Source organism: Erythrolamprus reginae, chromosome 2 (genome assembly GCF_031021105.1).
Source record: "Erythrolamprus reginae isolate rEryReg1 chromosome 2, rEryReg1.hap1, whole genome shotgun sequence".
Classification (NCBI taxonomy): domain Eukaryota; kingdom Metazoa; phylum Chordata; class Lepidosauria; order Squamata; family Dipsadidae; genus Erythrolamprus; species Erythrolamprus reginae.
In genome coordinates, this window is record NC_091951.1 from 152,045,820 (window position 1) to 152,058,418 (window position 12,599).

Sequence of the window (12,599 nt, forward strand, 5' to 3'; positions counted from 1 at the left end):
AACCACCCCATTGTGTTTCACACTAATGTCAAAGGGAGGCCTTGTCATTAAGACATTTCTTTTAATTAGTTGTCTAGTGGGTGTTTTTTTTTAATAATGCCTTTAAAGATGGAGAACACCCCCCCTGTATTTTTACAAAAGGAATTCTAACTAAAGACCTCTTGATATTTGAGTTGATAGCTTTGGAATTAGCCTATGCTTTTGTATATCACTCCCAAACTTCCAGCTGTGGATTACCTTCACAATCTGGGTAAAATTCTCCATGTTTTATTATTGTAGCTTAGTGTTTGCTTGATTATGAAAGTATGGATTATTTTGCTGTGTGAACTCAAATTTGGAGACCTGGGCCAGAAATCTGATCTATCTATCTGTCTGTCTGTCTGTCTGTCTGTCTGTCTGTCTGTCTGTCTGTCTGTCTGTCTGTCTGTCTGTCTGTCTGTCTGTCTGTCTGTCTGTCTGTCTGTCTGTCTGTCTGTCTGTCTGTCTGTCTGTCTGTCTGTCTGTCTGTCTGTCTGTCTGTCTGGTTGGTTGGTTGGTTGGTTGATTGATTGATTGATTGATTGATTGATTGATTGATTGATTGATTGGATTTGTATGCCGCCCCTCTCCGAAAACTCGGGCGGGCTCACAACAAGTGAAAAGACAATCCAATACATTAATCCAATTAATTAAAATATTATAAATTTAAGAAAAACCCCTATACTAACATACACACACACAAGCATACCATATATAAATTCAACGTGCCCAGGGGAAGATGTTTAGTTTCCCCATGCCTGACGGCAAAGGTGGGTTTTGAGGAGTTTACGGAAGGCAGGAAGAGTAGGGGGCAGTTCTGATCCTCCGGGGGGAGTTGGTTCCAGAGAGTCGGTGCCACCACAGAGAAGGCTCTCCCCCTGGGGGCCCGCCAACCGGCATTGTTTTAGTTGACGGGACCCGGAGGAGGCCCACTCTGTGGGACCTAATCGGTCGCTGGGATTCGTGCGGCAGAAGGCGGTCTCGGAGATATTCTGGTCCAGTGCCATGAAGGCTTTAAAGGTCATAACCAACACTTTGAATTGTGACCGGGAAACTGATCGGCAGCCAATGCAGGCTGCGGAGTGATGGGTGAAAACATGGGCATACCTGGGTAAGCCCAATGACTGCTCTCGCAGCTGCATTCTGCACGATCTGAAGTTTCCGAACACTTTTCAAAGGTAGCCCCATGTAGAGAGCATTACAGTAGTCGAACCTCGAGGTGATGAGGGGCATGAGTGACTGTGAGCAATGAGTCCCGGTCCAGGTAGGGCCACAACTGGTGCACCAGGCGAACCTGGGCAAACGCCCCCCCTCGCCACAGCTTAAAGATGGTTCTCTAATGTGAGCTGTGGATGGAGGAGGACGCCCAAGTTGCGGACCCCTCTCTGAGGGGGGTCAATAATTCCCCCCCCCCCCCCAGGGTAAATGGACGGACAGATGGAGTTGTCCTTGGGAGGCAAAACCCCACAGCCACTCCGTCTTATCCGGGTTGAGCTTGAGTCTGTTGACACCCCATCCAGGCCCCCAACAGCCTCCAGGCACCGGCACATCACTTCCACCGCTTCGTTGACTGGGCATGGGGTGGGGAATGTAAAGCTGGGTATCATCGGCATATTGATGATACCTCACCCCCATGTCCTTGGATGATCTCACCCAGCGGTTTCATGTAGATGTTGGTCTGATATAGTGAAAACCTGAAAAGATTTTACATTCACTCCTCGTTTAGCATCTTTCTTTGATTCACAACCATTTGTAAATATGACAGTAGAAATAGTGATTTTTAAAAATCAACCAATGGACACATCTATGACTAAATTTCCTGTGCCTTTGCAAGGCACACTGGATTGAAAGTAATGTTGACATAGCTACAAGAGAACTTCATCTGAATGAAAAGGAAGTAAACTATTGACTTGTTAATCCCCCCCCCCCCCATGTCACATGTTCCCTTTGCATCATTATGCCTAACAATCTGGTTGTTGGAATGGAGTGCAGTCAGTAAATGAGAAGTGGATGTAAAATGTCTTATTTTAGCCAATGCAACTATATAACAGTGTGTGGGCAAAATATGGTTAACATTGATTTGCACTAAGTATCGCTGAATATTTTAAAAATTAACAAGGTGTACAGAGAAATAACATAAAAAAGAAAAGTAGTTTGACAGGTAACTGACAGGCAACACCTGTCACCTAGACCCATATTAATTATTTGGCACGTTAGTTAATCACCTTTTTAAGGCATGAAATATTAAATATTTCTGAATGTGAAACGATTGTTCCTTGATAAATATTCAGTTTTAGAAGAGTAAACAATATACCGTAACTCCTTCCTTTCCAACACTTACCAACAAGAGGGAGGGAAATTATACATTTGGTTTCCTTCACTACTCAATCTTTAGGTTTCCTGGCACAGGATTAAGACTGGAAATTGGATTCCTATGGGAACATTTGAATGTCCTGAAGATTTATGTCTTTTTTGAGGTCATGTGAGGTAAGAAGAGAGCATAGATAGGGCAGTGGCCAGAGTGAAGTACTGCAAGCTACTTCTGCTGATCACCGGCTGCCAGCAGTTTGGCAGATCAAATCTCAGTAGGCTTAGGGTTGATTCAACCTTCCATCCTTCCAAGGTCGGTAAAATGAGGACCCAGATTGTTGGGGGCAAGGTGCTTACTCTCTGTAAACTTCTTAGAGAGAGCTGTAAAGCACTGTGAAGTGGTATATAAGTCTAAATGCTATTGCTACAAAGCTGGAAATCAGTTGATCTAATGTGAGGGTTTCTTGTAATTTCTGCAAAGTATACAGATATCTAATATCCCCCCAAAAAAACCAAATTCCAGAGATAACTGGTTGCTATATTGATCTTTTCAGCCTTGGTTTAATACACCTTCTATCTCTGCCTAGTTTAAGTAATTGTTATTTATTACACTCAGAATCAGAGATCAGCGTTATCTGGCTAGTGAGAAAAAGAGGATAATCCAATCCATGTCTTAGTGGGCATCTATATATTGCTTATAAGGTCTGCATCGACATGTGAATTCTGGATTATTTATTGAACTGTAAATGATGCTGACTTTCTATCTCCCCAACCCCTGAAAAATCTGTAAAGGTACAGGTAGTCCTCAATTTACAAGAGTTTGTTTAGTGACCCTTCAAAGTTACAATGGCTGCCTGTATTCTGTTCCTGAACCATATTTCCTAGCTATAGCGGCCTAACCTTTATTATCGACCTTCAAGTACAATGCTTTGGAATTCATTCTTCAGCTAGCAATAATTATCTGAATGATCAAAGGTAGAAAAACCAGGTGTTACCTTTATACAAGCATGCGATTACTGCATATTTGGCAACCGTGAAGACTGCTCCAAGAATAAGATAAATGCTGTTAGGCAATTCAGGCGAAAGGGCAGTGCTGATCCAAGCAGTAATTTCACAGGATTATAGACTGAGTTGTCCACATCTTTACTGAAATTTTATACTTCCAATTTCACAGAAAGTGGCATTATTTTGAAGGATCCAAAACAATTGTCTTCTTGTAGAAAGACAGAGTTTGGTTGAATAGTAAACTTCACTTTGTAAGAATGTGGGAGTTCAACCAGCGGTAGGTTCCTCTCGGTTCACATGAACCACTGGCAACCTGCTGGCGATGTCATGGTGATGTCACGGAACTGGATTGGTGGGTGCCGATGCTGATCTGTGGAGGCCGCCATCTTTATTTTTTAATGTTAATTTTTTTGGGGGGGATTTAAATTTTTGTTTTCTTTTGTGAATGTGCAGAAGCTGAGTTTCCAGCACTGCGCATGCGTTGCCATGTTGTTTTTTGCTTGTTTTCAGGTTTTTTTTGCTACTAAGCATGTGCGCATACGCAAAGCACATGGTGAGGCCACACAGTGCGGAAGGAAACAAACGGGCAGTGAGGTAAGTTAGAACCCACCCCTGAGTTCAACTACTGTATAGCTGAGGGAGGTTATAGGCTCCACTTCTCATGGCGGAGTGAAGCAATAACTAAACAGTTGCCCGATGCTTAAATTAAGTTCCTGTTGTTGTTTTTCTTTCTGTCCCTCCCACTCTGTGTGTGTGTGTTTGTACATACTCAGTTGCTTCATTGATTAGTCCAGTGTTTCCCAACCTTGGCAACTTGAAGATATTTGGACTTCAACTCCCAGAATTTCCCAGCCAGCATTCGCTGGCTGGGGAATTCTGGGAGTTGAAGTCCAAGTATCTTCAAGTTGCCAAGGTTGGGAAATACTGGATTAGTCTATTAATACCAAGGATGTTATAGAAGAACAGATTGATCTATAATCTTATTTATATAATAAGAAGCATTCTTCCTCCAAGTCTATTCCTGCAGGTGCAGGATGTGTTTTTCGGATCATTGAATGCCTGCAGGCCCGCAGCTTGCATATCTTCGTTATTGGTGTCTTGCCATCTCTGTTTTGGGCACCTACAAGGTTGCTGGCCATTGACTTCTAGTTGTTAGGCATTCTTGACAACGGTGAAAGGCGCTTCTCTTAGGACATGCCCCTACCAGCAGAGCAGGCCCTCTCTCATCTCATAATAGGAACCATCCTATTTGCAATTAAGGTTGCAATGCAAGCCAATCCATCGGTTCTTCAATAAGGATATTTACTGAATTCACCAAAAGTGACAACATTAGCCATAGTTTACACACCATAGCTGGCTTTCCAAACCAAGCCAAATAAATCACATTCTGTGATATAATTATATGTTACAAAAGGGGATTATTTAGTGTATTTGAGCATACTTTCTCAGGTGTGAAATGCTGTGATAGTTAGCAGTGCAAAATTTCATAGTCAAAAAACTTTATCTTTTGTACCAACAGTGAAGGGCTGCAAAAAAATGTGCTACCACACTGTGGGCTTGGTTTATTTTGTGGGTGTGGCTTTCTGGTCATGTGATCAAGTGGGAGTGGCTTGACAATCATGTGAACCCCCGGGGTGGCTTAAAGGTCATGTGACTGCCTTAAAGGTGGCCAACTTGACGTCACTCACGTCAAAGGTTTCAGTTAGAGTTAGGGTGCCTGTCGTCTCGTCGTCTCAAAGAGATATAATTTCTCTATCTATTTACTATTACTGAACATCCAAAATATATGATTTAATTCTATGTATATATGCCATATGTGTACATACATATTACACACAGGCACACCAAAATATACATTATCTAATATATAAACTATGTGTATACACACACACACAAAGCTCTTCTAAAATTATACATATTCAACCTCATTTATCGTGATAGAAAAAACATATGCAGAGCCCAGAAGGGAAAAAAAGAAAAAAAAAAGGATTTTTTTTTCTACTGGTTCTACGTACCTGACCAAAATTTCTTTACTGGTTCTGTGTACCTGATGGTACCCATAGGAGCCCATCACTGTTGTTGTTATGGGTAAACACAGCATATGTCTAATTTTTACAACAACAGTATTCTTCTACTTTGTGATCAGATGGCACTAAGCAATGAGCAACCTTCTGACATATGTTCTGTCTTTAATCAGATTGGTGTCTTTTAAGATTAGAAAAAAAACAAACCTGTATTTGATTCTAATTTTTTTTTAAAATAAAAGATTTTTGTTCTTAAATAATATTTAAGGTAGGTTGGAGGTCTGACAGATATGACCAAATGAAAAATCTGTTTTTCATGTGGACTAAGAGCGCACCCTAAAACATCTGGCATGTAGATCTTATGAAAAAAAAGGCATGCATTTACCATGATGAAGGGTTCAGAAGCTCAGAGTTAACCTGAGAAAGTTAGGATAGGACCAATTTTAGCCAATTTCTTTTATTAGGGAACTCTTGAAAGAAGGGCTATATTGGTGGGCTTTTAATTTATTTTCACTCCTTGATGGGGATGAAAGATTTGGATTCCAGGTTTCAAAACAACTTCCTTAAGGTTTGTGTTGCTACTTTTCTTAAAACTATGTACAATTGTACAATTAAATTAAGGAGTATCGCTGCAAATAACAGTTCTCTTCTGTGAGGGCTAATTGATTTTATTTCTCTCCAGTCAATTGCACTTAATATTAAAAAATCATTATAACGATAGGTAATTTCAGAAAATCATTCTGGTGTTCTGATGGCCAGAAACCAGTACTGTAAACAGATTTGGGGTTTAAGATTCCTCCCCTTTTTCATTCAGCGAACATTTTTATAAAGGCTGGTTTTGCTTTCCCCGGCAATGAGTCTCAGTCAAAATGTTTGTTTTTCCTGTTTGCAGCCAAGAACAGCAATTAGATACTGTATGCAACTGACAATGCCCCTGGGTCCAGCTGAACTAAATTAAGCAAAAACCCTGCATCTCAGTTGCTTTTTCATCCATCAAGAATGTATCAAGCTCTCAGGCCATTTCCTAATTTGCTGTTCCAGCCCTTAATCTAATCTAAGGAAAGTCCCTACAGAGAGATAGAATTCAGAAGTACAGGTAGTCCTTGGGTTATAACCATGCCCTCAGCAACCCTGTTAAACGTTACAACAGCACTGAATGAGAGGGATTTATGATGGACAAAACCTCCCTGCCATTGTGACATCTTCGGAGTTGTGTGATTGCGATTTCCAACATTTCCGATGCGTTTCGGACAAGAAAGTCGGCATACATAAGTGCACCAGAGTGCCTACTGTCCCCTGTCCTATAGTCTCTCCTATATCTCCTGTATCTTCTCTTCTATCTCTTTATCCACTATATCTCTGTTACTTCTTCTATCTCTTTTATCTCTTATATTTTCTGCTATTCTCTCTAGTTATATTTTACTCCTATATTTCTCTTCTATACTCTCTTTGATACATTCTACTCGTATATATCCTCTATAACCTTCATTGTGTATTATTGTGTATTGGACAAAATGAATGAATAAAAACAAACAAACAAACAAACAAACAAACAAACAAACAAACAAATAAATAAATAAAGTAAGTGTTGGAAGAGATGTCCATCTAGGTTCAGTTCCAAGTGGGAAGAAAGACACTGGAAACAACGAGACTGCTTGCAAAGATGGCCTTGGAGCTCCTGGGTGAAAAGGGGGACCACATGCCTTGAAGATGTTGAAGGAGGAAATAAAGGGGCAAGAGATGCTGAGAATCTCTTGGTTTTATGCCCCCTGGTGCCCCGCCCTAGGGCCTCCTTCATTCTGTGCAAGAAATGCACTCTGATTGGTTGCCAGACACTCATAGGGCCATACTAGGGCAACTCTGTAGGCTGTCCTGAGCAAGCAAGGGTTCCCCACCACTGCCACTACCAATGTGGTTGCGTGCCCAGCTCCATGTGAACGGTGGGCGGGCATGGGCACCCGTGCAAGATTTGTCTTCTGCGCATGTGCAGGAAGTCGAATCTTGCATGAGGACACTCAATGCGCGCAAGATTTCGCTGATTTTTAGTGATTTTGTTGCTTCCGTGCATGCGGAAAAAACACTGAAAATCAGTGAAATCTCACGCACGTGAGTGTCCTGGCATGACATTTGGCTTTCTGCACATGCATCAATGTTGCAGTATAGCTGTTAGAATAGGATTTATTAATCTGGAACTCTAGCATAAAGAATACTCTGCTGATTCTATAACCCAGGACAAGGAAGGGTACTAACCTGCCTAATCTGTATTCCTGGCAATTACAACAGGGAAACAAAAGAACTCAAATAAACATCTCACAAAGTTTTCACCACTCCCGGACAGGATCAAAGGGGGAATTTGCATTGCCTGAAGCAGAGGTCTTCAAACTTGGCAACTTTAAGACTTGTGGACTTCAACTCCCAGAATTCTCCAGCCAGCATTTATAAACTGCTTTGGTTAGCTATGCTGGCTGGAGAATTCTGGGAGTTGAAGTCCACAAGTCTTAAAGTTGCCACGTTTGGGGACCCCTGGCCTGAAGCATACAACAGGAGGACAGGGTAATTAAGGAAGATTAGTGAGATAAGAAGACTTCAGAGAAATTAGGTGTGAGGAACATCTGCTCTTGGGGAGAGTTTTCCAGGAAATTGTTTCTTGATATCTATGGGAAAAGGAAGAACTCAAAAGATACATTTGAAGTAATGTTATTGGATGTATCATTTGACATGTATATGTAATTATTCCCATTTCCTTATGTTCCCAAATAAAAAGGGGTACATGGCTCCACACCGTGTCACTTCACCCAGAGAGAGAATGTGTCCAGGTTTTTCTTTCTAGGATTCGCGTTCGTGAGTGACCCCACACGGCTGGGTTGCACTTAGCCCCTTTTGAGGACATAGCCCTCACTAGGGACTTTGACAGCATCCACAGACCAAAGCCAAATCTTGCATGAGTGTGCCTGCCCACCGATCACACAGAGCGGCGCATACACCTCCATTTTCGCTCCCACGCTATAGAGTGGCCCCTACTAGTAGGAACCCAATACTGGTCCTGAGTCCACGTTTTGCTTGAGCCTTGCTGGCTGATGCAATCTTCCCAGGTACCATGTGGGAGATGGGTAGAGGGATAATCCGATCATGTCCTAAGGGTGAAGATCATAATCCCATCACCCTGAAGCTGAAGCAGGGGGTAGCAGGAAGTTGCTTTATTTTTAAAGGCATGTTTCTCCTTTTCTCATCCAGGGAGATGTAATATTCTGTCTTTTTAATATTTCCCAGAATACTTAGAAACATAGAAGACTGACGGCAGAAAAAGACCTCATGGTCCATCTAGTCTGCCCTTATACTATTTCCTGTATTTTATCTTACAATGGATATATGTTTATCCCAGGCATGTTTAAATTCAGTTACTGTGGATTTACCAACCACGTCTGCTGGAAGTTTGTTCCAAGGATCTACTACTCTTTCAGTACTTCATTCTTCTAAGAAGGGGATGGGTCTTAACTACTTTCAAAAGTCAGCAGCAAGGGTGTCACACACGCATCGTCACAGCATCGTCACATGATGTATCACATTTTTTTTCTCTTTTGCTAAACCGGGCATGAGTGTGGCTAGCGCATGAGCCAGGGTGGCGCAGCAGGTAGAGTGCAGTACTGCAGGCCACTGAAGCTGTCTGTGGATCTGTAGGTTGGCGGTTCAAATCTCATCACCGGCTCAAGGTTGACTCAGCCTTCCATCCTTCCAAGGTGGGTAAAATGAGGACCCGGATTGTGGGGGCAATATGTCGGCTCTGTTAAAAAGAGCTATTGCTAACATGTTGCAAGCCGCCCTGAGTCTAAGGAGAAAGGTGGCATAAAAAAATTGAATGAATAAATGGACGAATGAATGAATGATGCATCCAGCCTGCGTGTTGCAAGTTTGACAGCCCTGGTCCAGCAGGAAGTTGGAAGTTGTATTCATGTAAGGTCCTCACTTAATGACCTGCACAGTCTTTGTTTAATAACAACAACAGGGACTGCTAGAATCGCCACTGTGAAGCAATGCAAGTCACATGTCACGGTTTATGACCGCATCACTTAACAACAAAGTTCAAGGTCCCATTTTGTCATCTTTGTTGTCAATTCGAGGACTACCTGTGGTTTGTTAGGGGTTAGACATAGCAATATTGTAACCACATACGGTTACAACACAAGAAGAAAGTCTGCACTGATTCATGTGAAATGATGAGGTGATTTTTTAAACTCAGGTAAGCGCTATATAGGAGAGTCAGTGATGTGTAGTTGTTAAGGTGCCAGATAAAAACTGGGAGAGAGATAATTTTTTAGTCACAAAGCCAGTTGGGTAACCTTGAGCCAATCACTTTCTTTTAGCCTTAGGATGAAGGAAGCAGCAGCAAACCACTTCTGAAAAATCTTGCTAAGAAAACTGCACGAACTTGTCCAGACAGTTGCCAGAAGCCATCACTGATTCAAAGGGATAAAAGAAAAAAAATATTCAAATTGTCCTTATGCACATTTCCCCCCTGATAAATTTAATCTCGGTAACCAATTCATGACGTTAGCATTGTGATTCATCTAGGTCAGGCTAACATCTTGGAGAAAAGAGTTTGTAGTTTGGGCATTCATATCTAAAACATGGGCTGCTTTTAAAATTTATTTTAGTTTTTATTTAGGCTGCAGAAGATCCAGTGCAGCCCCTGTACAATTTGCATTGGAGGCTGGGGAAAATAATAATAATAATAATAATAATAATAATAATAATAACAACAACAACAAAACAACAGAGTTGGAAGGGACCTTTGAGGACCCCCCTAGGTAAGAAACCCTATACTACTTCAGACAGATGGTTATCCAACATCTTCTTAAAAACTTCCAATGTTGGAGCATTCAGAACTTCTAGAGGCAAGCTGTTCCACTGATGAATTGTTCTGTCAGGAAATTTATCCTTAGTTCTAAGTTACTTCTCCTTGATTAGTTTCCATCCGTTGCTTCTTGTTCTACCCTCAGGTGCTTTTGGAGAATAGCTTGACTCCCTCTTCTTTGGGGCAACCCCTGAGATATTTCTCACCCTACTGGCCTTCCGCAAAGCTGTAAAGACCTGGATTTTCCAGCAGGCCTGGGGCCATTGTCCGAATGAGATACCATCTGAATCCAGCCATGAGAGATATTGAGAGATATGTATGGCTTTTACTAGGGGTTTGTAATTATTTTTTAAATTGTTCTTTTAAATATTGTTTTTATTTGTTGTACGCCTCCCAGCGTCCTTGAGGAGTTGGGCGGCATATAAATTAGATTAGCAAACAAACAAATAAATATTGGAACTCTACTATCATGTCTCCCCTGGTCCTTCTTTTCATTAAACTAGACATACTCAGTTCCTGAAAAGGTTCTTCATATGCTTTAGCCTCCATTCCCTAATCATCTTTGTTGTTCTTCTCTGCACTCTTTCTAGAGTCTCTTTAAAAAAAAAAATATTTTTATTGGTTTTGCACATTTATATATAACATAAAACAAACATAAAACAGTGCACAGTGCATGTGCCCATCACCCGACTGACAATACTCACCACCACCACCACCAATTAAGGGGGGTTCAAATATTTACTCATTTACGGTATGTTCTTTTGTTTCCTTAGCTCTAGTTTGCATTTGTTTACCATTCAAAGAGTGATTGGAGTTTATTTTTTGCATTTTCGTCACAAATTCTACTCAACATATAATCTTTCACCTTATTCCATCGTACCATCAGCTTCTCCAATTTGTTTTCATCAAAATTGTTTAATCTTATTTCCATGATTTCAAAATGAATGTGATCCACCATGTACCAGTACCAATTCTGTAATGTCCATTTTTTAAACTCTTTCCAACCCAATACCACTACCGCTTGAGCGCTTTCCAGTGCTGCAGTTTTTATTTCTTTGAAGTCTCTTACTAATATCGCCATTTCTTTTGTAATTATCCACTTAATATTTAACATTTTATTTATTTCATTCTGCACTTTCTTCCAAAATTTCTGAACTTTGACACACTCCCATAACATATGCATAAAGATTCCTTTCTTTTGGACTCTTTCTAGAGTCTCAACATCCTTTTTACATTGTGGTGACCAAAACTGGATGCAGTATTCCAAGGCATTATAAAGAGGTATTAATACTTAACATGATCTTGATTCTCTCCCTCTGCTAATGCAACCTAGAATTGTGTTGGGTTTTTTTTGGCAGCTGCTGCACACTGCTGGCTCATATTTAAATGGTTGTCCACTAGGACTCCAAGATCCCTCCCACAGTCACTGTTGGTAAGCAAGATATCACATATACACAAGGTACCTATGCATTTTGTCTGGGAACACTGGTGCAAGTCATATGCATGTTAGGGAGTTGGTGCTGCAGGAGTGAGTTTCTATGTGGTTACCAGGGTGGTCAACCAAGACAAATCATTGCCAGCAGAGAATCTTTAACAATAAAAGTTTTAAATTTTAACTTGAAATAGCCCATCAAGAGGTGCTAATGATTGTAAAGTTCATGCAGTTACTCAGGGAAGCGCATTAATCACAAAACAGAGGGAAGGATCCTGTCTCTACAAATAATATATCACTAGCTAGCCATTCGCTTTAGGAGTTTGGTTGCCCATAAGATCTAATGAATTAAGACTAGGTAAATCTGAATTCTAATCTTACTTTGGGTACAAAGGTCAGCTGGATGACCTTGGCTACAAGTAGTCCTCAACTTATGACCATTTAACAATGGCTCAAAGTTACGACGGCCTCAGAAAAAAATGATTTCTGACCCATCCTTGAAGTTACCTCTGCAATCGCAATTCTGGCTCACATTTACAAAAGTTGCGGTGACCTTTGTGACACTTAATCATGATTTCTGATTTTCTCAGGCATCTTATTTCAACAAGCAAATCAATTGGGAAAGCTGGATTTGCTTAACAACCGCACAATTCACTCAACAACCACATGATTCACTTAATGGCTATGGTGATTTGTTTAACAACTCTGGTAAAAATGATCAGGCCCAGACACATTGTACCTTGTTTAATGCTTCTTGTAGGGACTGAAATTCCAGTAGCAATTGTGATAATAAATCAAGGCCTACCTATAGTCACTCTCTCCCAACTCTAGGAAAAAAGCAATGCTAAACTACTTCCAAAATGCTACTTAGAAAACTGCCTGGATTTGTCCATGTAATCATCAGGAATCAAATCAGACTTAAAGGTGAAAGGAAAAAAAAAGAGCTAAGATTTTGCAT